We start from the raw sequence: 27,964 nt of genomic DNA, 5'->3' as shown, positions 1-27,964 counted from the left end.
GCCATCTCCGAGACCGGGCCTGAGAAGCTTCTGGAGTCCTCCGAAGTGTAGCTCGACGAAATCTTCACCCTTGAGGGGCGCAGACGAATCCGACACGGGTCCCCGTTGATCGGATGTAGGATCGGTGGAGCTTGAGGCTCTTTTGACCGAAAGAATCGAAGTTTTTGAGATAAAACGTGAAAAAATAGCACCAACGCTCGAGAGCAATAGCACGAGGATCCCAACACATGAACGTGCGGTAAAAATCTGAAGATGGCTGCCAGAGGCGGTGCTTAGGTAGAGGGCAGTCATTGGCTGTGGTCAGTATGACGCAGAGACCAGTGATTGGTTATTACTACGAAAGACAGATCAGAAACGAAACTGATACTGGTTTTTTCTTTACCGAGGATTCCCAGCCTGACGACGGGGAATATTCATGAGCATGTGAATCCATGCCAGACCCCATGCTGGAGAACAATAGGTTTAAGTGGAGGGTGATAAGAGTCGAAGTGACGTGATGTAGGAACACTTGTTGCAGAGGGATTGTTCATTCCTAAGGCCAAGTTAAAGAGTAATAGGAGGTGGGAGGAGAGGAGCAGATGTTGTGGGGATAGATAAGAGTGACGATCCTCTGAGAATGAGAGCATCTTATTTGAAAAGTGCGAGTGGGGAGAGAGCAGAGGGGGACGGGAGAAGGACAGAGATGGGGATGCAGAAGTTAGACAGAGTTGAGGCTGAAGGCTTTGAAAGAGGGGAAGGAGACAAACAGGCAAAAGGAGGAATGGAACGAAGTCAAGGTGCATTATAATCAGAATAAATAAGCGAGTGAAAACAATGAAGAAAGTGTGCAGCCCGAGAGATAGGTAGTTGAGTGAGCAGAAGGGGCAGAGAAGAAGCATGTTTATGTTCTGAGTTAGGCTAGAATGGGGCTATTGGTAGCCAAATGACAGTTATCAGGCCCCAAGACAGGACTGTTTCTTCATCTTGTGAGTTAACAGAAGCTCCATGGTAAATGGATAGTCAATGGATGGAAGGATCTCTATGCTTGGAAGCAGGAGTTAGGTAAAAGTTAAGCATGGTTAATGTGGCTTCAGCAGGGGTTCTAGCCCGAAACCCTTTCCAGCAACAAACAGGGAGTTCGGCTTCATTGCTTTGAGTCCTTGGCTGTAGATACCCAGGCTGGAGACCAAGGGGAGACTGAATACAGGAGGCAGAATGTCACATGACCGTCTGGAGGCGAATCATGGCTTTCAAACATGCAGGCAGGGTCCAGGGTGTTGTAAGGCCAGGAAGCATTGTTTGCAGACTGGGCCCTCAGACAGTGCATAGGGTTCTCTGGCAAAGCAGGCAACGTTGCAGTGTATTGCCACAATTCAAATGTGTGTCAGTGGGCTTGGATGCATAAACTCATGTATTTCATTTATGAAACGCCAACAAGAATCAGCAAATTCTCACGCAATTGAGCTTCCATAGCCCTTCAAGATTGGGGAACACATTCTTTGGGGGGGGAGGTAGGTCTTGGAATGCAGTGACAGTAGCAAACCATATCCAGTCATGATGCACTCCAAATGGGGACACAAAATCTAGAACATGCAGGAATAGAACCATATCAGACATGGCTCTGCACATCTGAACATACGACAAAAGGGTTTAGAAGTCAACATGTACTTGCAACAATCTGATCATTCTTTCAAGAGCAATAAGGGGGAATCAAAGGTAGTTTCCCAGACTCTCATAAGACAGCCCTCTTCGTACCGGCTAAAGTATGCCAAAATGAGATGTAATCTATTTCATTTCAACTTCTATTTATATTAATATCATAAGTTTATGTACAACTAAATTGACAAATGTACAAAACATCAGGCTGAATTGCCTCAATTCTTACCATTACATAAAGGCTTCATAAAACTAGCACTCTAAAGTAGACATCCTGTATGACATCTGAGCGGGAGGACATGCCATATCCAGGATATATGACTTACTTCTAACAGGAGGAACCCCCCATCCCCAAGAACCCCCCCCCCCCCAACATATTATCGGCAAGACGCAAGTGGGGCAAAGACCTGGGAGCACCCTTTTCAGATGTGCACTGGAAGGAGATTCTGGGATACCACAAGAGAGTGTCCAGGAACGCTAGATTGCAGCGGATGCAGTTGTTCACGGCACACAGGGCATACTTAAGGGATCCAATATCCATAATAAACAAAACATGGGAGTATTGGGAAGGTCTCCGTACAACATCATCGCAGAAAGATGCAATTAGGCTAAATCTCTGTACCATAGATTAAAAAATAAATAATTTAATACAAACCAGCACCTTGATCACAATGTGGACACTCTTTGGATCCTAGAGGGTCCAAACGTGGCCATTTTGTGAGGAGTGGAATAGTATTGCATTAGGTAATTATATAGGGAGTGGTTTGTGGGTATGACAATGCATTACTTACCGTAAAAGCATTTCTGATGGTTGTATCTGCTTAGATTCACATGCTGTGCATAGGTCCGACATCCAGTGGTCACTGCGGAGTATTGCATTTTGTTTTTCGTAGTCGAAAAGGGGACGTCGACAAGGCGTGTCTGAAACACTATCCCTATAGTGACGTGCGTTGTACCCACAATCCCTCACGCGTCGAGGTCCCTCTGTTTGTATTTTTCTGCCCTGAGGGAGCCTTCTAGACGTGAGTGAGTACAGAAAAGAGAGATATAAAAGGAAGTCTATGTTCCTTCCATCCGAGCGGGGAGGAAGGGTGGGCGCATGTGAATCCAAGCAGATACAACCATCAGAAATGCTTTTACGGTAAGTAATGCATTGTCTTCTGATGTTTGTTAATCTGCTTAGAATCACATGCTGTGCATAGACTAGCGAGCAGGCGGAGTTGGCGGTGGGTTATGAGAAGGAACAGTAGAGAAAAGATGTCTTAATACTGCCTGTCCCACCTGGGAGTCAGATCTCGAGTGTGCATCTAGACAGTAGTGTTTTGTAAAGGTGTGCACAGAACTCCAGGTAGCCGCTTTGCAGATGGACTCAAGGGGAACATTTGCAATGAATGCTATGGACGCCCCCGTGCCTCGAGTAGTGTGTGCTCTTGGCTTAAAGGGCAGTTCTCTCTTAGCAAGAGTATAGCAGAGAGTGATGCATTGAACAATCCATCTAGAAATAGTGGACTTTGAAACTGCATCCCCTTCTCTTCCTGATGCCACCGAGACGAAGAACTGATTAGTCTTCCTCAGTGGTCTGGTTCTTTCCATGTAGAACATGACCGCTCTGCGCACATCTAGTGTGTGCAGACTTTTTTCTCCCAAGTTGGAAGGATTTTGAAAGAACGCTGGTAGTTCTATAGACTGGTTTACGTGGAATTTCGAGATGAATTTCGGTGCAAACCTTGGGTGCGTGCGTAGAACCACCTTATCTCTGTGAACTGTAACAAAGGGGTCTAGAACAGAAAGAGCCTGTAGTTCACTTACTCTCCTGATGGAGGTGATAGCTATTAGAAAAGCAGTCTTAAGAGTGAGGTCTTTAAGAGATGCTTTGTGCATGGGTTCAAATGGTGAGCCCATGAGTCTGGTAAGTACCACGTTAAGGTCCCATCCGGGAGCTGGGTCAGCTATTGGGGGGTGTAGTCTCTTTACTCCCTCCATGAAGGCCTTTATAACAGGGATCTTCCACCACGACACTTTGAGTTGGGAAGTGGTGTATGCAGAAAGTGCCGCTAGGTGGACTTTAATGGAATTGAACACTAGACCTGAATCCAATAAATGGGTCAGGTATAGAACAATATGTGTGGGAGAGCAGTCAATCGGGTTGATGCGCTTTCCTCTGCACCAGATGACAAATCTCTTCCACTTGCTAGAATAGCAGTGGCGAGTGTTAGGTTTTCTGGCTTCCCTGAGGATGTCCATGCATCTCTGCGGGAGCTGTAGATGTCCAAATTCTATGATCTCAGGAGCCAGGCTGCTAAGTTCATGTTCTGGGGGCATGGATGCAGAGTCCTGCCCTTGTCTTGTGACAGCATGTTGTACGGGCAGGGGAGTTTCACTGGGGGAGGTAGAGACATCTCCATCAAGTGAGCGAACCATGGCTGTCGGGCCCACATTGGGGCCACCAGTATCATGGTCACTTGTTCCTGGTGCATCTTGTGCACCACCTTGTTGAGAAGGGGAGTCGGGGGGAAAAGCGTAAACAAATTTCCCTGACCATTGAATCGACAGACCGTTCCCCTTGGATTGGTTCTGGGGGTACCTGGAGGCGTAACTTTGGCATTGTGAGTTCCTCAGGGTTGCGAACAGGTCTATTTCTGGGAATCCCCATTGCGTGAAGACGATGTCTTCGTGCAGTCGCCATTCGTACTCTTCGGGCAGGGGGAAATCTCTGCTGAGTTTGTCTGCCAGCAGATTGAGTTCCCCTGGTACATGTTGTGACAGTAGGAACATGTTTTGTTTGAGAGCCCACTTCCATATATTTTGGGCCAGTTTGGACAGTCCTGGAGAGTGGGTGCCCCCCTGCTTGTTGATGTAGTACATGGCTGTGGTGCCGTCTGTAAGGACCATCACTGTTTTGCCCTCTAGGTGTTCCTGTAAGGCTTTTAGCGCCTTGAACACAGCTAGTAGCTCCAGTAGATGTATGTGTTTGGATGCTACGTTCGGAGTCCACACTCCGTGAGCAGTCTGATGGGATAGGTGAGCCCCCCCATCCTGTGAGGGATGCGCCTGTGGTTAGAGTGGCTTCTGCCGCGGGTGTGGCAAAGGGTTTCCCTCTTACCAGGTTTTCCTTTGTCCACCACCGTAGCGAGAGAACCAAGGCCTGCGAGACCACCACTAGATCATCCCATAGTCCGCTGGCCTGACACCACTGGCTGTTGAGCCACTCTTGCATTGAGCACATGCGCAGGCACACGCGTGAGGTACCAAATAAATACCCAACGCCATCATTCCTAGCAAGCGCATTGCTTTGCGTACCGTCACCTCTCAACCGGCCACATATTGAGGGATCTGAAACAGCATGTTTTGGACCCTCTCGTTGGAGGGGAAGACGAGGCCGTCCTTTGTTTGAATTAGAGCCCCTAGGAATTGTTTGATCTGGCTGGGGTCTAGGCTGGACTTCTTTTCGTTGATGGAGAAGCCCAGCTGGAACAAAAGGTCTACAGTCTTTTGGGTATTGGAGAAGCATGTTTCGTAAGAATCCCCTGTTATGATCCAGTCGTCGAGGTAAGGGTAAACTGGGATGGACAACCTGCGCAGGTGGGCCGCTGCCACTGCCAGTACCTTCGTGAATACCCTTGGTGCAGATGCTATGCCGAAGGGTAGCACTCTGAACTGGTAGTGTTTGCCCTCTATCATGAACCTGAGGTATTTTCTGTGCGCTGGCAACATTAAAATATGAAAGTATGCATCTTTCATGTCTAGTGTTGTCATGTAATCTCCTTGTGATAGCAGGTTGATCACTTCCTGTAAGGTCACCATACGAAACTTCTGGGGTTTGACAAACTTGTTCGCTGGGCGCAGATCTAATACAGGGCGCATGGTTAGATCCTTTTTGGGTACAAGGAAGTACACTGAATAAATACCTTCCGTTACCTGAGATAGAGGCACGACCTCTCTGGCTCCTTTTTCCAGCAGTTGTTCTACTTCTTGGAGAATGATGGCAAGGTGTTCTGGTGCCATACATCGTCCCCTCGGGGGTCTGTATGTTGGGGAACCGTTGAATTCGATGCAGTATCCGTGGGCTACGGTGGAAAGTACCCAGCGGTCTGACGTTATTCCCTCCCATGCTGGAAGAAAGGATGTTAGCCGGCCCCCGACCGGTGTTGCATGGGAGGGGACGCGAATCTTCGCGTCACTTGGTGTTGTTGGGGGCTTGGGAGCCTCTGGGGGTGGACCCGCGACCTCTCCCCTTGCCATGGCGCTGGCCTCTTTGGCTGTACTGCCCACTATTGGTCTGGTAATTGGTGGCAGGGTACTGTTGCTGCTGATTCTGTTGTTGGCGTTGGCCATGAAAAAAGCGTTTGTTGCCATAGCCGCGTCTGGTAGTGGGCTTAGAGATCTGGTCAAGAGTTTTGATAGTATCGAACTCTTTTTTAGCCATCTCCAGAGCCTCATCCACCGCTTTCCCGAAGAGGTTTGAGTCTTCAATAGGTTTATTAAAGACGCCTGTGTCTCCGGTTTGAACCCTGAGTTACGCAGCCATACATGGCGTTTTAGGAGTATTCCCTGAACCAGGGAACGTCGTGCTGTCTTTGCAGCATCCAGAGAGTTCTTCACAATGCTCTGGTTGACCTGGGTTCCTTCGCCAATAGTTGATAGCAGGCGTATCTGTAGCGGTTCCGGCGCTTCTTCGGCGTCTTTGCGCAGTTTGGCCCACTGCGCGTCCGCGTAGCTAGCTAGCAAGGAATTGTTGTTCGCAATTCTTGCAGAAAAGGCAGCCGAGGATGTGACTCTCTTTCCAAGGGCATATAATCTCTTGCCCTCCTTGTCAGGTGGTGCCTCGCTGGTGGACAGCGGCACCCCTGCCCTCTTCCTTGTATTAGTTACTACAAGGGAGTCGGGAATAGAAGGTCCCCTGATGTACAGCGGGTCTGAGGGTGAAGGAGTGAAAAGTTTTTCAATTCTTGGATTAACTCCTCTGATTAGTGCGGGCGTGGATAGCGAAGGGATGATTCTTCTCTTCACTGAAGCGAGGAGGGGAATGGTCTGGCTGACCGGGGGTTTCTCCTTAATTACTCTTTCCACAAAGTCTATTTCAGGAGAGATCTCCCCAGTGTCCAGTTCGAAAATGTGCTGCTGCTCTGCGCAACAGGGCATTGAATGTGGGCTGATCGTCTATGGGAGACGTGTTCCTAACAGGTGAATTGTCAGGAGGATTTAGGTTCAGGACATCAGTGTCCGAATATACTGATGGGGATTGCCAGGGATGTGAAGGCCCCTCTTCTGGATTTTCTCCGAAGCCTTCTCCTACCATGTCTGGGCTGTCTTCCAGACCTTCCTCCTGGTTCTGTCCCTCTTCATCGTTCACAAATTCATCCTCCTCCTCCAAGTATTGCTCCTCACCAGTGAGGTCATACACCTTATGGAAATCTGAGGCTGTGTCCTGCTGGGAGGGGTTGAATAGACTCAGATATTTAGCCCTGGGGTCCTCCTGAGGCCCTTCTCTTGTTCTCTTGGGAGTGGGAGGGTTCTGGGTCTTCATAAATCTCCCCATCCTCTCCATGCAGAGATGGAGCCTTTCCATGGGGTACCCCCTGAGCGGTCTAGCGGGGGGAAATTAGTGTCTTCTGCCTGAAAACGGCTCGACCTCTCCCATAACGTCGAGGAAAGTGTCCCGTTGCCCTCCGAAAAGCCTTCCGGTGTGCTGGGGGTCCCCCCGACTGAAGGGGGTAGTCCCTGTCTTTCTTCGGGCCTTTTCGGCGTGTCTTTCGACCTTTGCGTAGAGCTCGACGTGTCTTTCGACGTACGCTTGTGGGCGTCGGCTACAACAATCCTCGCCCAGCTCTCTGCGACTAGTTTGTCAGAGGAGGGCTGTGGTTTCGACGTTACGGGTGTCGATCGTTCTACGGCGGCGTGCGCTCTCTGCTGGTGCGCGCCGGCCGAGAGTTTGGGGGCGGCGCCCTTATTTGCCGAAAGCCCAGTCGCTGGTCGCGGCTGCGGTTGCGAGAGGGGCTTCGAACCTGAACGGTCCGAGGAGGCCGCCGGTGGAACCTGCGTCTCCTTGGGCGCTGATGCTTTCTTCGTCTTCGACGAAGAAGAGCCATGGGTTGTGTGCTTATGGGTGGTATTGTTTGCGTCAGTGTCGCCGGGGTGTTCATCCCCATAAGCAGGGCGTGAGCCGAGCCCGTCGGGGCCGGGGACAGACGACGAAGAGCGCGAGCGCTCTTTAGAGGGGGTCTACGACTTCCGTAGCGGAGGTCGTGTTATCACGTTCCTCGTCACTGTCGGTGGTAGCAGCGGTGGGTGAGGAATCGGTCTTCGACATAGCGTAGGCCGCCTACCTCTTGACCCTACGGTCTTTTAGAGTCTTTGGCTTAAGAAGCCGACAAGCCGTGCAACCCTCCTCCTTGTGATCGAGGGGCAAGCAGCGGTTACACCGTGAATGCTTGTCCTTCCAAGTGAACTTGCCCTTGCAACGCGGGCAAAACCTAAAGGGTGTCCTCTCCATAGCTGAGGCAGTAAATCGTGATAACGACCCCAAGGGAAAGGAAGGGGAAAGGGAAAGGCATTCTCAGAAAGGAAACAGAGGTGTCCCACGACCCCACTCTCCCTACTGTATTTGGCCTGCGAGGCCAGGCCACGTGTTCGGCAACGCCGAAGGATCTCCTCCGCTCGTTCCCTCCGTCGAAGATCTTGCTCGGCGGAGAAACAGCTTCACAACTGCGTCGAGGGAGGGATCTATGCGTTATATATTAATAAGAAAACGACCAAAGGTCGAGGAGATGAAATCTGCTATGTCTCTCGAGGAGCTCCGCGTAAAGGCGACCAGTAGCTGGGCGGAAAAAAACAATCTGAGGGACCTCGACGCGTGAGGGATTGTGGGTACAACGCAGGTCACTATAGGGATAGTGTTTCAGACACGCCTTGTCGACGTCCCCTTTTCGACTACGAAAAACAAAATGCAATACTCTGCAGTGACCACTGAATGTCGGACCTATGCACAGCATGTGATTCTAAGCAGATTAACAGACATCAGAAAGTTTGTTATAATTTGTATGCGTTTCAGCATAGGTTTGCAATTTTCATCTGTGATGGTAATACTCCAATCTCTTTCCCCATCACCTATTAGAAGCCATATTATGTGGGTGTAGTGGCCTCACCAAATTCGAAAGGGCGAAGGTTTTGCAGAAATTCCATTCAAGTTGTACAAGAAAGTAAAAAAATGTAACTCTGGTGGGAGCTAGAGGGAAAATAGGAGAAATACCCATAAATTCCAGGAGATACATGAAGGGATCATCCCCAATGTCTTTATTTATCAAGTATTTTAAATGTTATTTCTACAAAAATATCTTGCAGCCTGACCAGGCCTAATTGACACCTAACACTACATCTGGCTCAAACAGTACACAGAGGCTTTTTATCATGTTGAGGAATATATTTTGTAGACAGGGGTGGCGGGGGGGGGGGGGGGGCATCCCGACTTTGAAGTGTTTCTCTTCGTACTCGTCTCTAAAATGACATTCTGTAAGGAGTGTGGGGTGCAAATAGCTCTTTCAAAAGAAGAAGTGATGGGTTGATAGCAGTGCTATACCAGTGAGACACATTGTGGGTCTTGGCAACTAAGCAGTAGGATTCCTGGTCTGGAAAACTATTTCACAATAGCCAGTGGTTTGCAAAGTTTAATGGAAGGCAATTGAGTTACTCACCCATACTAATCTACTGCTAGAGCCCAGAGCAGAGTAAAAAATAAATAAGGAATTGGGTAAAAAAAATCTGGAATGTGTAAATCTCTGTTTGTGTGGGTCCTATTGCAGTTCAGATACTCCTGATAAATTACCTGTAATCTCAGAGAGTAGCAATATTTCCGTGTTTAGCCCAGAGCAGGGTCGAAAAGCTTTCACTTCCCCTGCGAGTACTGGAATGTTTTCTCAGGACAGCCTTACATAAATCGGTCATCCGAGTGTCATGAGCAATTTATGATGGTAAAAAGCTATTCCTCTGTCTCCAAGTAGATCTCTTTAAACCTAGACGCTAATGGCTGAACTGCTAACGCAAATTGAGAAGATAATGAACATCACCCAGCACACAGAAATAATGTTATTGGGAGTAAAAGTCTACCTTAAGTATAAACTTCAGCTGAGGGACCATTATAGAACATGAATAACACTGAGTGGAATGTGCCAATTTACCCTAGCACATTGAATAAGTTCTATTCCAAGGAATCAAAGGCCTTCTTGGCATTGAGAAGGGCGGCTCCAGCAGATGGTTCTTCTTTGATGAAGCTTCTTTGATCTGGTCAAGAATGATTAACAAAAAAAATCCATAAATCGTTAAGGATAGATCAGCCAGGTATAAAGTCTGCCTGGTGCAGTAACAGTTCATAGGGCATCAGCAGAGTTTGTTCTCCACAAAATAAATTTTGATATGATTTTATAGTCCAGGTTAAACCAAGAAAGGGGGTCGATATGAAGGGCAGTTGGTTGAGTCTTTCCATGGTTTAGGTAGCACTAGCATGGTGGATTCCAAATCGCCCGTTGACAATGCTGCTTAAAATACTGTTACAAGTGTGTGTAGTAGATCAACATATCACTTATATAAGTCACAAGGTGAACTGCCGGGTACTGGCACTTTACCTGCTACTTCCATTGCGGATTTGTTAATCTCTGCCCAACCATTCCCTATGCTCTTCTTCCATCCAAACCATAGTAATCTGCTTCAAGTATCCCCGGATACAAGTCTTGGATCAACGCTTAACGGGTGGAATAAATCTCAGTAGCAGTCCTCCAATTGTGCATTGATCTCTTAATCACCAATGTGTTTGACACCATCTTGATTGCCTAGACTACAGTCATTATATAGAAAACAAGATGGTCTTACATACACCCTTGTCGGACACCCATTGCAACAGAAAATTGAGGCCCTTTTCTCTATTCCCTTCACCAGAATACCATAACAAATAATGGCACAATTGATCGCGTATAAAGGCTCTATTGCTGCTACATGGGCTTGTTGGACCAATAGTTTAACAAGCTGGCTCAAGAGTTGTGTTTGGCGCACCGTGTCAAGTTCTGAAATCGACAAAAGCTAAAAAAAAGAAATTGTCTTGTTGTTTAAAAAGGAAAACTGTATGCATGAAAAGAATTAAATAAGCAAAATGCTTAATTCAAAGTCCAACCCCTGACCCCCTTAAACATGTCTGCATGTTGATATACAAGTATCATATTCTCCTCTCCACATTCTTCAAATCTTGTCAAAAGGATTTTCCTATATACCTTCGATAAGTAACTTACGAGGGAGATGGTGCAATAGTTCATTGGATTGCCGCCATCCCGCTTTTTGAGAATAGTGACTATAAGAGCAGTCTTCTAGGTCTTGCGTAGGCTGTGACCTAGTCATCCGATTCAATATGTAAGGGTACCCACATTTCTGGACGGGCCTTACAAAGCCCTAAAGGAATATGATCAGGAATGGCTGCTTTGCCGAGCTTCTGAGAGCCTAAAGCCATCTACCTTCTTTAATGAAAAAGTTAAGGGTTTTTTGCAACTTTGCATGAAATCGTAGTTATCAACGAAAGAAGGAGAACACACACTCTGTTCCCTCAGGAAACAGACTCCAAAAGCAAGTGAACTATTTTTCTTGCTCAGATTGTACGTGTATAGTTGCCCCTAGGTTCATAGGAGTCATCCTTGGTTACAATACGACAAACATATCTGGTTCCATGATGTTGCAGCATTATGTGGTCTTGCCCAATTGAGTGCCTACTGTGTCAATTATTTTCTATTTTTATCAACAGCTTATATGGACTTCCAGCAGCCTTCGGTTCTCTGGCTCTCTGCCCTATTGGTTGCTATATTACCTTTGACAGTGGTTGCTTTCTTTGGCTTACAGTCGCCACAAAGCCAGGTTTTCACCCGAGGAAGCATTTTATGCAGCTTAATATCTTGTGTTCTAAAAAGGTTCCACTAATCGTACACGATTAGCATAACCTTCAGTTACTAAAAGTGTAACCATCTCCATCTGTATAAAAGTGTAACCATCTCCATCTGTATTCTTCTGACATATGTCCCTAGTAAAGGTAACATTGTTTTATACAAATTTGTGATGTTCTTATGGTCATTTGACCCAGTTCACTCTCCTAGTTGCATGCTTATCATCAGTGCCATTCCCTGAAGGATCATTGGACTCATCGGTACAACTTACAGCACCTATAAACTAGAGCAAGGGCTCATGTCGCTCTAGACACAAGTGACAATTTAAAATTATTCTAGCAAATGTCAGCACAGAAGGTCGACAAAGATCTTGTTAATATTCTCAGATCTAAGAGTAGGTCTGGTTGGGATATCACCCTCAATTCTTCCACTACAAGCGCAAAGACCAATTGCTTACAAAGTTCTGGCAAGGCTAGAGCACGACGCTTCCTTTTCACGTGCCTATCAGACTGGAGTGGCGGAATACCATATTTATCATCCTCTTCCAATTGCAATTGGGGGCATTAGGGAGAGGGGTTCAATTAGCACATTTAGCCCCAGTCCTTGAACCCACCAACTGTGCCGATTACTGATCTTGGTAGTACTGTCACCCAATGCCTTGGAGCATCACTGCTTGCCAGAGTACTTTATTCATTTTAGATCCACAAGAATCAACATGCCTATACAGTGGCAGAGGAACCTAGAGAGCTCCATGTAGCCCCCTCCCACCCCCAACTTAATTGTATGGCCAAGTCTTGGAGAGCCACCCATACTCAGTCCTTCTGCACTGGTCTGCAGCATTGGGCCGAACCCCACGCCCCCTCATAATTACTAATCCTCTCGATTGGGAAACAGAACTCCCCATCCTTATGACATTTCCTCACTAGCCTTGTAAAGGAAAACCTGGGATTGGAAGTCATTTTGTGTTGCTATCAGTGTTAGGACTTGAAAATCCAAATATCAAATGCCGAAGAGTGGAGCATGAAGATTAATGTGAGTAACCTGCAAGTAACCACTGACCAGTACCACAACTGCTCCATCGATGCTGGGACGAAATGTAAGTTCAGCAAGAGAAATACACGCAATATTAATCTGCCACAAACTAAGAAAAAGGCTTAGTCAGCAAAATGTCTCTGCAGATTGAAGGCAATAGGAAGAAGCATTGAGGTTTGTGCTGCATCATGGATTCCAGGAGGTCTTGAAATGACAGGAGCCAAGGAATCCAGGGGAGCAGTACACAAGCGGTAGGACTTCAATGTGAATCCAAAATGGTGACCAGATTTTTTTTAACAGAAGGAGCGAGGCCAGAAGCAGGAGGTGCTAGTGTCCCAATTTACCATTAAGGGGGAATTACAATAATAGGACTGGGAAGAGGCAAGGCCTATTAAAATGCAAATGGAAGCAGAGTGGCAAGGCAAGTTTGGGTGGGAAACAGCTACATTAACCCTTTGTGCTAAATGAGCAGATCAGAAACCTGGACCATAGCAGAAGTATAGAGGACAACATGAGTCCAAAATGGTCAAGACTACAGAGACAGGAGCAACTGCTTTCTAGAAGAAAGAAAGAAGAACTGCAGCTCAGAATGGACCAAGTTTGGCAAATTCTGCAGTCCTGAGGAAGAATGGTGATTCACCGGTATATTAAACCCTTATCCCAAGAAGAATTGCAATTGTTAGTAGCACAAAGTTCACAAGCGGGCTTCCCCACAGACCCCATGTCCAGCAGGCTTTTCATTCAGGGACAGTCACTATTGGAAATTATGGAGGCATACTGCAAACCTTTATTAAAAAAGTGACATAGATCAGTCTAATCACAACTGCGACATCTCTAAACTGCAGTCTCCAAGCTTGCAAACAAGGCAGCAGATAGTCAACTAATGAAATTCACAGTAAGTGTTCTAGTGGATGCTGCGCAAACAGGATTCAGACCACGGCACAACACTGAATCTGTACTTCGACATGGGATAACCTTAAAATGAGTGATGCTGCTCTGATCCGCCTCGATTTTTTGGCAGCATGTAACCTTGTGAACCACAAAATTATTCAATCTTGGAAATCGAGGCAGAGCAGCTAAATGGATCATCTCCTTCTTACCTGGTTCCATTGCATTTCGATGAATAATATCCAGTCTGTATTCAATAAATGCCATTTGGGTCACTCAAGACACCTTTGTGTCTGCTTTTTTTAAACTATATCTTCCAACTTTCCCCCTTTATTAGATCAAACTTTCAGCACACAACTGCACTGACAATACAGTTATGAAAAGATCCTACATGGGATCAGCATTTCTGAACACAAATCTTCCTTGCAGGTAAACACGCCTTAGCCAACATATGTTCCTTTCCTTGCTTTCTGCGCAGACATTTGCAGTAATCATTGTCCTAGTTCTATCAGGATTAGACTACACTACTATGCCAACAGTCCTTACCTTGACGCCCCATCCTATTTAAATTGCTACGCTCCCAAGAGTCCAAAATGCAATGGCATGTGTGCTGCTGCATTTGGGATATAGAGAATATTGCTCGCTCACTGGCCCGGTTTTCAAGACACTGATTGCCAACAAGTAGAAGAATGGTTTAAAAAAAATAAAAAAAACATTCAACACTCACTATAAATGTAACTGGACCAGAATTCTTAGAAAATAAACCCTTGGATCTTATGTTTTTTTATATTCTTTGTCCCAGCCTACTCAAAAAAATTGGGTGGAAGCTATTTTTCCATTTCAGGGATCGAAAGTAAGATTTGATGACCAGGAGCTAAAAAGCAGCTCATTGGCACCAGGCTTTCCCTGGCAGGAACTATCAAAAAGCACACCTAATCTAACTTCTACATGAGATGCAAACCTCAAGATAATGTCCATTATGGGATTATAATATATTCAGTAAATGAGATGGGTCATTTTATTTTCCTTTATAAAGATTCCAAAACATACACAGTTAATATGTATGTGTTTATATGATGCAAGATGGCCTGGGGAGTCAAAGAGGGCTTCTTGTGCAAGTTAGTATTAAGTTAACAAGGCTCTTCTAAATTACAAGCAGAAGCTAAATAGCTCACAGAACATTCAAACCCTGCATTTTGTCCCTCCGGCTTTGGAACCGCCTCAATTTCAACATCAGGGATACCTATTCATATGAAGGACTACAAACGTCCGGCAAAACGTGGCTCGGTACCTACTGATTACATTTGGTCCAGCAGAATGTGCTATTCTGCGCAAGTCTTTCAGTTGACAATTTGCTCTTCATGGCCCCTATCCCTCCAGCTTATCAAAGAGTCATTAACATCTCCAAAACACTCAACTAGCACAAAACTAAAACTACCATACACACCTTTCTACGCCTTTCTTAATTTACATGGCTGAGACACGTGTTTCAAGACAAAGTCTTAGTTTAAAACTCACAGTAACCAGGGATGGGTGAAAGCTGTATTAATTAATAAAGCTGTGTTTTAAACAACCTGTGTGTCGAATTACGGCCCCAATAAACCTGTGTTTCATGAATTTCTTCTGATTATGTGTTTAAAAATGGTCAAATAAAGACATTTTCAACTATGAAATGGAGCATTTGTTTGTCAATGCATGCTAAGCCCCTGGCACATTTCTCAAGGTATTGTCTCTGGGAAATCTCTAAGCTTTAACACTATCAAGGGCACCATTTACTGCAAAGTCCCCATTACTTTGACTCAGTCTCCTTTCCTTTCTTATGTGGTACATGCAGTTGTTTTAAAACAGGGTTTGACAACAATGACCCAGGTTTGTACAACAAGGGACTAGACATGTAGTTATTTGCCAACTAGATAATTATGCTTACCGTAGTCGACTGTGAGAATGGCATGGTAGCCGGCTATTGGACATTTAAAAAATTGCATGGAGCTGCCAGGGTTGTCCTACTCCAGGCCTCGAGGGCCAGAAACATGTTGGATTTTCAGGATACCCCTCATTAATATTCATGAGATCAATTTGCATAGAATGATTCTAAATGGATGCAAACTTGTTCTCATGAATATTATTGATGCAAATTGATCTCATGCATATTAATGAGGGATATCTTGAAAACTCACCAGGACACCAGCCCTCGAGGCCTGAGCTGGACAACCCTGCGCTAGACCAAGCTATCTGCAGTGTTTATAGCAGAGTCAGAGAGGGACTGTAGCCAATGTGGCTCTCGGATGGGACTGAATGAACAAGTTACAAGTTACTCTCTTACCTGGTAACGTTCTTTCGATGGGATGGTCCGACGACGTATTCCATATCTTTGACAGTAATCACCACAGCTGTGCTGCTTCGGAACATTTTCGGCGTATGCGTCAATGACGTCGATGTGCCGTCCCCGAGGACCTCCTCTGATGGCCGACGTCACCCGATGTGATAAGTAGGACGCACGACGCCCGTAGCCTCAGTTGTAGTTTTTTCCCCCATGACGTGCGAGACTGGTCTTCTGCCAGTCAGACACACAAGGCCTTGCGGAAACGTAAGCTGCAATCACATAAGAAATTATGCAGCGAAGAAGGTAGGGAGGGAGCGCTATGGAATACGTCGTCGGACCATCCCATCGAAAGAACGTTACCAGGTAAGAGAGTAACTTGTTCTTCGAGAGGATTGGGTCCTCCGACGTATTCCACATCTTTGACAGACTCCCAAAGCAATACCAAAGCAAGGAGGTGGGGAAAGAATTTAGAATACAAATTTAACATGCCCAATCAAATTGCGGAATAAAGGACTGCCTTACCAAAGGCCATATCCTGTCCTCGGATGGAATCGAGGGAGTAGTGACGTACAAAAGTATGTACAGAAGCCCAGGTGGCTGCATCACAGATGTTACGAATAGGAACACCCCTCTGCAGGGCAGTAGATGCAGCCATACCCCTGGTGGAATGGGCCCGCAAGCCAGCCGGTGGGTCCTTACCCGCCAAGCGGTAACACTCAGAGATAGCCTAAATAATCCAACGAGACAAAGTCTGTTTCGTCACAGCTTGTCCCAAACGCTTTCCAGCGTAACCAATGAAGAGTTGATCGTCCACTCCGACATGCCTGAAATATAAAAGCTCAACGTTCTCCGAGGATCAAGCCTATGGAGCCTCTCCTCTTCCTTACCAGGATGTGGAGGAGGATAGAATGTCGGAAGAACAACATTCTGGCCCAAATGAAATTCCGAAACCACCTTCGGAAGAAAGGAAGGACGAACTCGAAGGACAACCCTGTCCTTATGAAACACAGTGAAGGGTGGCTTAACTGAAAGTACCTGCAACTCACTCACTCTGCGAGCGGAAGTAACCGCAACCAAAACAGTGTCTCAAGGGGCAAGAATGCAAAGGCTCAAATGGAGCACCCATAAGAAACTCAGAACAAGATTCAAATCCCAACCTGGCACCAGAAAAGGTGACTGAGGGAACACATTAGTGGGCCCTTTCAAAAACTGAGAAATTAAAGGAATCTTAAAATAGGAACATTCTTCGGACGAGCGCTTAAATATGGACAGCGCAGCCAGGTAATCTTTAATGGTACCCACTTGCAAGCCCCTGTGGGCCAAAGAAAGCAAAAAAGACAGAACCATGGGAATGTCACATTCAAAAGGATCCACATTCTTAACTCTGCACCAGTCGCAGAATTTGCACCAACGGCACAGAGACTTTGTTTCCGGCCGTCTGGCCGAGAGCAACACCTGCAACACGTCTTCAGGGAGGTCCCAATCCTTATACCTCCACCTTTCAGAAGCCAATTGGAAGGTTGAGGGATCTGACCTCTGGATGGAGAACCTGACCCCCTCCCTCCTGCAGATCGTCTCGGTAGAGAAGACGACGTGGAGGGCAGATGGACAAGTCGAGAAGGTCCGGGTACCACGTCTTCCGGGCCCACGCCGGAGCAATGAGGATCATCCTGGAACCGAACCTCCGTAACCTCCGCAGTACTTGCGGGATGACGGGGACTGGAGAAACGCGTAAAGCAGTGGGAATGACCACTCCACCACGAACGCGTCTCCTAAGGCTCCTTTTGGAGGAAATTCCCGCGAGCAGATACTTTCGCACTTCCGGTTGACACTGGAGGCGAAGAGATCCACTTGAGGGGTCCCCCAAAGGGCAAAGATCTCCAGGAGAATCTCCTGAGCCAGCTCCCACTCGTGAAAGATCGTGCTCTGCCTGCTCAGAGCGTCCGCCGTCTCGTTGTCGTCTCCAGCCAGATGAACAGCCGAGATCGAAACTTCCTGCTGGATGGCCCAGAACTCGAGCTGCATCGCATCCCTGCACAGAGGAAGTGACCCTTCCCCCCCTCCTTTTTGTTGAGGTAGTGCATGGCCACCGTGTTGTCCGTTAGAATCAGGACACTCTTTCCTTGCACAGTCGGCAGAAAAGCCTTCAGGGCTAGCCTGACGGCCCTCAGCTCCAACAGATTGATATGGAGTCTGGACTCCGGAGACCAACGACCGCTGACTGTCAACTCGTTGGCATGAGCTCCCCATCCTGTGAGGGATGCGTCCGTCACGATCATCACCTCCGGCCAGTGCAGCCAAAATGGGGCCCCCTTCATCAGATTGCCTTCGACGGCCCACCACAGAAGGTCCTGGGCGACCGAGGGCGGCACCTGAACAGGGTCTGACATCCTGCCGGAGGACTGAGACCACTGGAGCTTGAGTGCCCATTGTAAAGATTTCATCCGCAACCTGGCCTCTGGCACCAGAAGAATGCAGGATGCCAGGAGGCCGAGCAGTCTCAAGAACTCGAACGCTGGGAGAGTTTGGGCTAGTTGAAACTTGTGCACCATCTGCTGAATGTGACGAGCCCTCACCTGGGGAGGAACACACAGCCCCAGGGATGTGTCGAGCACTGCTCCGATGTACTGGAGCCGCTGTGTTGGCATCAAATGGGACTTCTTTAAATTGAGGGAGAAGCCCAGCTTGTGAAGGGAGTGGCAGGTGACAGACAGATGATCCAGGACTTGCTTGGGAGAGCTCCCCCTGATCAACCAATCGTCCAGGTAGGGGTAGACGTGAATCCCCCTTTCCTGAGATGCGCTGCCACCACCAGCACCATGAGCTTGGTGAAAACCCTCGGGGCGGAGGTCAATCCGAACGGCAGGACCCGAAACTGAAAGTGCGAGTCGCCAACCGCGAACCTCAGGCACTTCGTGTGCTTGGGATGAATCGGCACATGGAAGTAAGCGTCCTTGAGGTCGAGAGACACCAACAAGTCCTGAAGTTGAAGGGCCTGGAGGACTTGAGAGTAACCATCTTTAACTTGTCCTTCCTGAGGAGTTTGTTCAAACCGCGCAAGTCCATGATGGGTCTCAATCCCCCGTCTTTCTTCGAAATCAAAAAATAAGGGGAATACCATCCCTTGTTCCTCTCTGCTACAGGCACCAGTTCTATGGCGCATTTCTCCAGCAGGGCTTGTATTTCCTGTGCAAGGAGCGGATCCGGACTCTTCAAAGAGGTTCCCAGGTGGATTGTCGTGAGGCCTCTGCCGAAAGGGAAGACAGTAGCCCTGGGTTATGATCTCCAGAACCCACACATCGAAAGTAATGGCACGCCACTCTACAAGATGCTGCGCCAGCCTTCCCCCCAACCGGCGAACCATGGGACCTGGCCTCATGACTGAGTGGTAGCGGCTGCGGCGTTGCCTGAGGGAAAATAGGCAACTGCCCGAGCGGCCTTGGCACCTTAGTACCCTGTTTTCCACCTCTGGCACTCTTACGGTGGCCTCTTTGACTGACAGCTCCTCTCGCTTTACTGAAGGACTAGTAATAGTGAAAGGAACCTCCCCTCCATTGTTGTCCCCTAGGACGAAAAGGCAGAGGTTGTCGAACTGCAGTGCCCAACGACTTCGCTGCAGCTTTGGAGGTCTGCAACCTCTCAAGGCTCTCGCCAGCCTTGCTGCCAAAAAGATGTCCACCGTCAAAGGGCATGTTGAGGAGCCGGGACTGCACATCAGGAGCGAACCCAGACTTCCGCAACCACGCAAACCTGCGTATCACGGTGCTCGCCGCCATGGACAGGCTGACACAATCTGCCATGTCCAAACCCGACTGAACGGCCTCACACATGGCATCCTTGCCATCCTGAACCATAGCAAGGAAACCATCCCGTTTGTCCCCTTCGGGAATATGTTCAGCGGCTAATGCAACACAGGTCTACAGAGTGTGTGTGAAACGAGACCAGGCACATACGGATTTGGCCGCCTGAAGCGCCATACCCCCTGAAGAAAAAACTTTCTTCGCCCAGCCATCAAAACGTTTGTTGTCCCTATCCGGAGGGATGGTAGGATACAACGCCTGCTTTGCCGGGGCCGTAGCCGCCTGCACCACCAAACTCTCCGGAGTAGGGTGCCTGGACAAGTAGCAGGGGTCACTACTGGCTGGACGGTATTTTCGCGACAAAGACGTGCTCACTGCCGGGAGACTCTCCAGAGCAGTCCAAGCCGTGCCACCCTTTTCTGCAGAGCCATATGAAACGGCAGTACCGGGTCAATGGGGGGGGGGACCAAGTTCGAGGATGTCCGTGAGATCATCCTGAACAAACTCCCCTGGGGGAGCCGACCATCCCAAGTACTCAGTGACAATAAGGCGCCAAGTATCGGCATGAGTGCCAGGCTCAGGCCTACAAAACTCCACCTCTGGAGAGGTGTCCAGTCCACTGGCATCATGCAGTGACTGCCTCAGGTCAAATTGGCTATGGCCCAAGAGAAGCTCATCCAGCACCGTAACCGGAACCAAGCCCTCATCATCCTCTGAAATGTACTCCAGGAGGTGAGAGGAAGACACCTGGGGACCAAAGCTATGCCCGACCTTAGCCAGAGCCTTTCTAGGGGCTACCCCCGTACCACGGGGCCCCTCCGACACCGCCGCCTCGAAAGGCATCGAGGGCACCGAACGAGTCGGCGCTGGCGTTGAGCGAATCGGCGTTGACGTCAGCCACAGCGGCGGCGTCGACACAGGCCTCGAAGCTAGAGCTCCGAACGGGTCCTTCGACGACCTAGGTGCCGACAGCGTCGACGACCCCCTCAGAGGCGGAGCCTCGAGAGAGGTCGTCAACGACCTCGGCGCCACAGGCGTCGACATCTTCCTCGAAGACTGCACAGGATCATGCGGTCTCGAGCACGTCGAGGACCGGGACCTGGAACGGGCATGGCGAGAACGGTTACCCTTGTCCGAGCGGGACCTCTCCCGCGAACCGTGCCGACCACCCGAGCCTGAAAGCGTGCGAGCGGTGTCTCTCGACCGATCACGACCGACCCCACTCGGAGGCGCGGACGGACCTGTCCCCTGCGATTTGAGAATCGCTAACATCTTCTTCCCGAAGGAAGCCCATTCCTCCAGTGTCGCTTGCATGGTGGGATAAGCGACCCGCCGACGGGCGGAGTCCTCGGAAGAGGACGGGGAAGGCGACCGATGCCGGCGCTTCCGGGAATGCCTCGAAGAGGCAGAGGAGTGGCGAGACAGACTCCTGGAAGGAGATCCACTTGACCTCCGACGATGACGCGGAGAGTCGCCTCTCGAATCATCCGTCGAAAGCCCCACAGACCTCGACACCCTACCTACCGACAACTTCTTCTTGCGCTCCCGCAAGGCCTTGGCCGTGAGCGACTGACAGTCGACACAGTCCCCCGTGTCGTGGGCCTCCCCGAGGCACCAGAGGCAGGCGTCGTGCAAGTCCGTTACCGACATCTTGGACCCACAGTCCCCGCATTTCTTGAAGCCCGGACGCAGGGTTGAAGACAAGGTAGACATCGTCACGAACAGGCTTTTCACAAAAAACAAACGGGTTCAAGAACCGAGAAGAATACAACAGAACTCCAAAGAGTCGAGGCGTACCGAGATTCACGAAGTGAACACGTTCGCGGAAAAAACGGAACTGAGGCTACGGGCGTCGTGCTTCCTACTTATCACATCGGGTGACGTCGGCCGTCGGAGGAGGGCCTCGGGGACGGCGCATCGACGCAGGAAATTTTCCGTAGCAGCACAGCTGTGGTGATTACTGCCAAAGATATGGAATACGTCGGAGGACCCAATCCCCTCGAAGCAGGAGTTTCAGAAACAGATTGTTGTATTGCTTTCTTGAATACAGGTCCAGTGATCTGGCATTTCCTGTGTCTTGTACTAAAATGAACATCTGTATTGATCCGGTTCAGGATGATCTGCAAGACCAACATTTTTCAATTTAGCCATCCTTTTTATAAAAATACATGTTTTTTGTATTTATTGTGTTTATATAGCGCTTTAATCCAAAACGCTTTACATTTTAACAGAATACATGTTTTAAATGTTTATTCTGTACAGTGTTGCACTGTTACCTTAACCAGTGATTTTAATCAGACCCTACCAAGAGCTCCCATGTGGAGCAGGGTTGCAGATTCCCCCCTCCCCCCAAGAATAACATGTTCCCATCAAGTCTGTCTTTATTCTTCTAATTGTCCCAGTCAACTTGCAAAATACCTGGGTCACAGCTGCTTTTCAGTGGTTGGCTTGAGACTAACGCTCCTGCTGACATTGAGAACTTCTCCCATCTTCTGATTTCTTCAGATCTGCCCTCAAAACTCTGTTCTAAAATGTCAATGAAATATTCCAGTTTATCGGATTCTGCCCTTTTCATGCAGCTCTCCCTTCTTTTTCCTTGTTCTTCTCTTTCTTACACTGCTCACACTTTATTGCACGCCTTCATTCCCTACCATATTTCTTTTTGACAAGGTGTTGCCATTTATGCTTTTCTCTGATTGAAGCCCACACAATGGCAGTCAAATCTGTAGTGTGGGATTTACAAATTAACAAATCCAAAGTGCAACCAACCTAATTGGATTCAATGTAGTATAAAAAAATGTCACAACATTGTAAGCAATTGTCCTAATGTGTGGCCTTGCCTCAAACTCTCCAGAAGGAAAAGTGTCTCCATTAGCTTATCATACATGTGTGCCCCTAAGGTGTTAGCAGGCCTCCCGTCATTTAATAATAGGCAGCCCAATAAAATTGAGAACATGCCAAGAATTACTAGGTTTGCTATACATGGGAGGATGCCACTGACACGTGTCACAACACTGACAACTGTCAGTGTTGTGACACTGTTCTTCTCTAACAGGGTCACAACCGTCCTTGAATTGAGGAAGATTGTTAATCATACACTATGCTGTGTATATGGAGGCACAAGCTGTCACAGAAACAGATTTACACACCCCTAAATGTCAAAGCGCATCGCAAAAAAAGAGACTTCGTTTTCAATGTCTGAAATGAATAAAGTATGAATGTAAGGGTTTCTCTAAGTGGTCACTGGTCATGAAGCAAAAAGAATGCAACATTCAGTGTCTAGATATACATCAAGCTACTTCATTACAGTACCTATGAGGCACAACTAGTATAAAAACCTGTACCTTTTAGAACTTGGAGCAGGTACACAGACTCCATGTATAGTTAAGCCAATCATTTCTAAAATATGATTAACAAAATATAGGACATTAGTTGAACTGTATGGTGCTTCAACTTTAACAGACATCATTGATGCCAAAAATTGAAATATTTACGTGACCTGCATCTACCCCTTTTTTAAATTATAAAGTCATCAAGCTACAAGCAATTTCACCCAACCCTTCTGTGGAGCAGGAGCTGTACCTGACCCTGCAGGAGCAGTGGTCTAGCAAGACGTCGTCGCCCCGACCAGTCCACAATTGCGGTAAGTGCATAAGCCATTGCGCTAAAAAACAAAATTATTTTTGCTCGACCTTTGCTTTTTTATATGCAAGCCTTCCTTGATGCCTGAAACGAAAAATAGCATTTCTGCCATCATCTGATAGTAGCAAATCTGTGCTTACTACCGCCATTAAACACCATGAGGCATTCAGCATATTCCAAGATGGCCGCCCGTTGTTTGGCTTGGCCTCCCTTGCCCAACCAGGCCCAGAAGACACTGCGGAGCACCGATTGGCTACTGTGCCAACCTCCTTCACATATCGTGCGGCGGCAGGTGTAAGCCGGGCCATTTTCACCAAGGCCCAGGGAAACAAGGCCATCACCTTTCCCCAGCCTGTCAACAGCCGTTCATGCCGTCTGCCAGACCCCCTGGTCAATGTGGCACGTCTACCTCAACATGCGCTCCAAAGGTAACTTTGTATACACGTCTTTGCCATAACACGTTGCTAACGGACTGCGGAAGCCTAGACTGATCTTCCTGCGACTAAGTACAATTTCAATACATCACATCTCGTATGGCTATTAAAGCCAAATGTTAAGTTTACTAATAACCCATGTATACGTTGTCATCCAACTACCCTGTATTGATTGCCACCAATTGCCTCCTCTACTATAAGCCATATATGCATCACTTCTGTTTTGAATGCGCAACTGTAAACAATTCTAGCCCCATCTGCCCCGTTTAGCTCCAACACAACCTTGCGCTAGATAACCAAACCCCTAGCCCGACGACGCAAGCTTAGCGCCATGGGTAAACCCAGACTGCACTTCTTGCCCTTCGCCCTGGGTTGCTGCTAACACTTTCCCACCGGCCATCTAATGCGTGCATTAACCCCGCGGGCCATTGTTTGCCCATAGGTATTTGTGTCAAGTGTACTGTCCCCCGATTGAATATCGATTATGCACATACTGCTACTGTATTCTTATGCCTGTGTGTACTGCCTATCACTGCTATCCCAATTATGTTGTGTGTGATCATGCCTCAATGTGATACTGCGGCCTAGTGCCCTGCATACTGTGTCCCCTCTATATTTGTTTCACAATTACAGGTTTCTACATGTCATTGATTGTGCAATTACAGCCCTGCACCACTTGCCACCTTACTGCCTTTAGTACCCATTACCATTGCCTCTTTGCATGATTGGACCAGTGAATCTGTGATTATACTGTATTACTCCCACCGACCTTGTTGGTGTGAGAAACCTATGACTCCCCCACTGCCTATTGGATACCCACACTGTGTATTGATATAAACACAGTTTAGATATGGCATTGTTCCCACCTGTATGCTAGTGCACATACTGCCTTCTGAGAACGCGTGTTTTGCACATCCTATCCTCCTGCTACTTGTTTAACACTGCCCATTTGATCTACATCCACTACTAGTCAGTCAAATGTACCTATATTGCTCAGGATACCTGATTTAGTTACTGGTGCTCCCCCACCACTCTCCTTGACCCTGTCAAGACACATAGCTACCTCACAATACCACTTAACATATATCAATATTTTATCTATATGGCAATAGTGGCCATATTACTCTTCCTAACCAGTACCTTAGAACCCTGTGACATGTGGCTCCCGCCATATGAGGTTGGTCAAATCTCACCTACCCTGCCTAAAAGGACAGCCAATAACAGTATTACTGCCTATCCAACCACTTCTGTACAACAGGTCTAAGAGTCCTTGCAATATACCCATGCACCACTAGTGATAGAAACCTTAAAGTCCACACTAGACAATTGCACGAACCACTTATGAGAACCTTACACTCAATCAATAAAAGGACAATCCGTCCCATCGGGGTGAAGCCCCTTAACTCCAACCAACCCACCTCTGGGTCCGCTTCTCATGCCATTGCCACCCAGCACAAGGCATCTAAACCCAAGCTATCTGATCAGCACATACTCACTCCTATCCAGGTCACAGCCAAAACGGAGGCATACTCCCTTAAAGGAGCACTCCTAAATGTGAGATCACTCGTTGCACATGCCACAGATATCTCTTACCTAATACTGGAAAGCAACTTCGACTTCCTCGCCATAACAGAGTCCTGGTTACATAATGCCGCAGGACCCTCGCTCATGTTAGCCATCCCAGACAGCTACACAATAGCTAGGCAAGATAGAGATGGAACGCGAGGGGGAGGCATCGCTATTGGTTTATAGTGACATTTTCGAAAGCATTTTTCTCCAATGAAAATTGCCGGGGAAAAAAAGGTGAATTTTTTAAAAAATTATTTTATGGGAGGTGGGGGGGGCGCCCTTGCGACATTCGAGGAGGATATATACAGCATACTAGCCACCAACCTCAAAACATCTACCCAAGTACTATTACTAGGTGACTTCAATCTAGGTTTTAACGACCCTGCAGACAAGCATGCCCATGAAATAGCCAACATTATTACCGCATTAGGTCTGTCACAAAAAACCAACAAACCTACCCACATCCAAGGGAGAACCCTAGACTTGGTAGCTGACTAGAATTGTACCGCCACCATCACTTCCATTGTGCCGATAGCATGGACAGATCACTCCCTTGTGTCCTTCACGCTATCTACCACCAGACCACCCCCTCCGCCCCCCATGGCCTCTCAAACTGTCCCACCTTGCCCAACTAGAAATAAAAAGAATATTGCAGTGGATAAAATAATCCCTGCCATTCTCCCTACACTAAATGCATTGCCTGACAATTTAGACCCCGATACGCTGGTCCATGAATACAACAAAATCATGCTCACCACACCGGATAAGACTGCACAAAGTTAAACCAAGTAAACCTAAAGCCCATCTAAACAAGTGGTTCACTCCACAACTAAAGGACCAACGCCACCTAAAAAGACAATGTGAAACTACCTGGAGACTATGCCCATCTAATGAAAACAAAGTCAGACTAGCGACAATCTCCATGCAATATAAAAATGATATCTGCCTGGATAAACAAAATACCTATAACTAACGTATCGTCAATTCCAAGTTAAGTATGAGAGAATTATTCGTCATATTAAAAGAATTAGAGTCTCTGATTCCCATAATAAAATAAAGACACTCCAAAATAAGATAAACCTAAAAAAAAAAAGAGACTCTGATTCTACAGCACCCCTCCCGCCCCCCCCCCATTATCCCTTTGCCGAGTGATACACCTACTGCTCAGGCCACCAGATTCCAATTCACTAAAACCTCAGTTCTAGAGGTTGAAAAAGTTCTCATCTCTGAAACCCTCCAACTGCAAAGGCGATCTTTGCCCATCTCAAATTATAAAAGACGCTGCCAGAGACCTGTCCCCATTCATATCCAAATTGATCAATGCCTCCTTCACCTCTGGCACCATCCCCTCCAACCTTAAACAATCCTGGGTACTCCCACTCCTAAAGAAACAAACTCTAGACCCACTCATTCCCACCAATTACCGACCTATCACGCCGGTACCATTCCTACTTAAAATACTGGACAAAGTCGCATATACACAAATCCAAAAATATCTAAAACTGCACAAACTCCTAGGAACAATCTGGCTTTCGCCCACTACACGGGACAGAAACTGCCCTCATCGACTTAAGAACACAGATTGATGAGCTGAGAGATAAAGGGAAAACAGCCCTCCTCCTACTATTAGATCTCTCAGTTGCATTTGATCTTGTGGATCACAAAGTCCTCTGTAATCATTTGGACATAGCAGCCCACTTCTCTACAAAAGCTATCAGATGGATCGGATCATTCCTGAGCGAGAAAACCATGAGGGTCTTCTCACCATCAGCAGCAGCAGACCCTGTCCCTATCATGTGCGGTGTACCACAGGGTTCCTGTGTCTCCCCCACCTTGTATAACATATTCACCAAACCTTTGTTCCATGATCTGGACCTTCTGGGTATCACCTACACTAACTATGCAGATGATGCGCAGATTCTCCTCCCTCTTACTGGGGATTATGGCAAGGATTTGGCTTTAGTGAACAGGGTATACCTCACCATTCAGGCATGGATGGCCACACACAGACTATGCCTGAAATGGTAAGACAGAGCTGATAATGCTGGGCACCCACACCAAGCTCCATATATTAGGCCAGGCATATTCTTAATTTATCATAGATATAAATATTATCAAAGTATCCAAGGAAGTTAAAACCCTTGGCTTTTACCTAGATTCAACCATGACCTTTGACAAACAAGTGAAATCATTGGTTCCACCACTGCATACACGTGCAAGCTTTTCAGGGCAGGTAAACCATTCCTCTCAAATGACAGTTGCATGATCCTGGCTAGAGCATTAGTACTCTCAAGGCTAGATTACTGTAATGCTCTATACAGTGGTGCCAATAAAGCTGTTATCCAGAGGCTACAAACTCTTCAAAATAATGCCTTTAGAGCTGCATTAGGCATTAACAAAAGAGAACATATTTCCACTACTAGAAGACAATACAAATGGCTCTCGACCCATAATAAAAGCTTGCTAAAAACGGACTCCTTGACACACAAAGCACAAAACAATGCTGCCCCTAGCTACCTCTCAGACAGATTAAATAGAAAATCATCTTTAAGACCGACAAGAGCTGGTAATACCAACTCCATTGTGGTACCCAGATTTAGACTTACCAAGATCAGCGGCAATAGCTTCCCTGTGAAGGCTGCTAAACTCTGGAACTCTTTGCCACATGAGCTAAGAGCAGACCAACCATATTTACACTTCGGAAAGAACTATATTAACCTGCTCAAC

At 47.4% G+C, this 27,964-nt stretch overlaps 1 protein-coding gene across 1 annotated transcript in view; it reads right to left on the bottom strand.

The window, feature by feature from the left end:
* The window catches only part of SNX2 (sorting nexin 2), a 625,746-nt gene that overhangs the window by 422,618 nt on the left and 175,164 nt on the right, over window positions 1-27,964 (bottom strand). The gene's annotated exons all lie outside the window — the stretch shown is intronic.

This window comes from Ambystoma mexicanum, chromosome 6p (genome assembly GCF_040938575.1).
Source record: "Ambystoma mexicanum isolate Mex_15411 chromosome 6p, UKY_AmexF1_1, whole genome shotgun sequence".
NCBI lineage: Eukaryota > Metazoa > Chordata > Amphibia > Caudata > Ambystomatidae > Ambystoma > Ambystoma mexicanum.
This window is presented reverse-complemented; position numbering and strand designations above follow the sequence as displayed.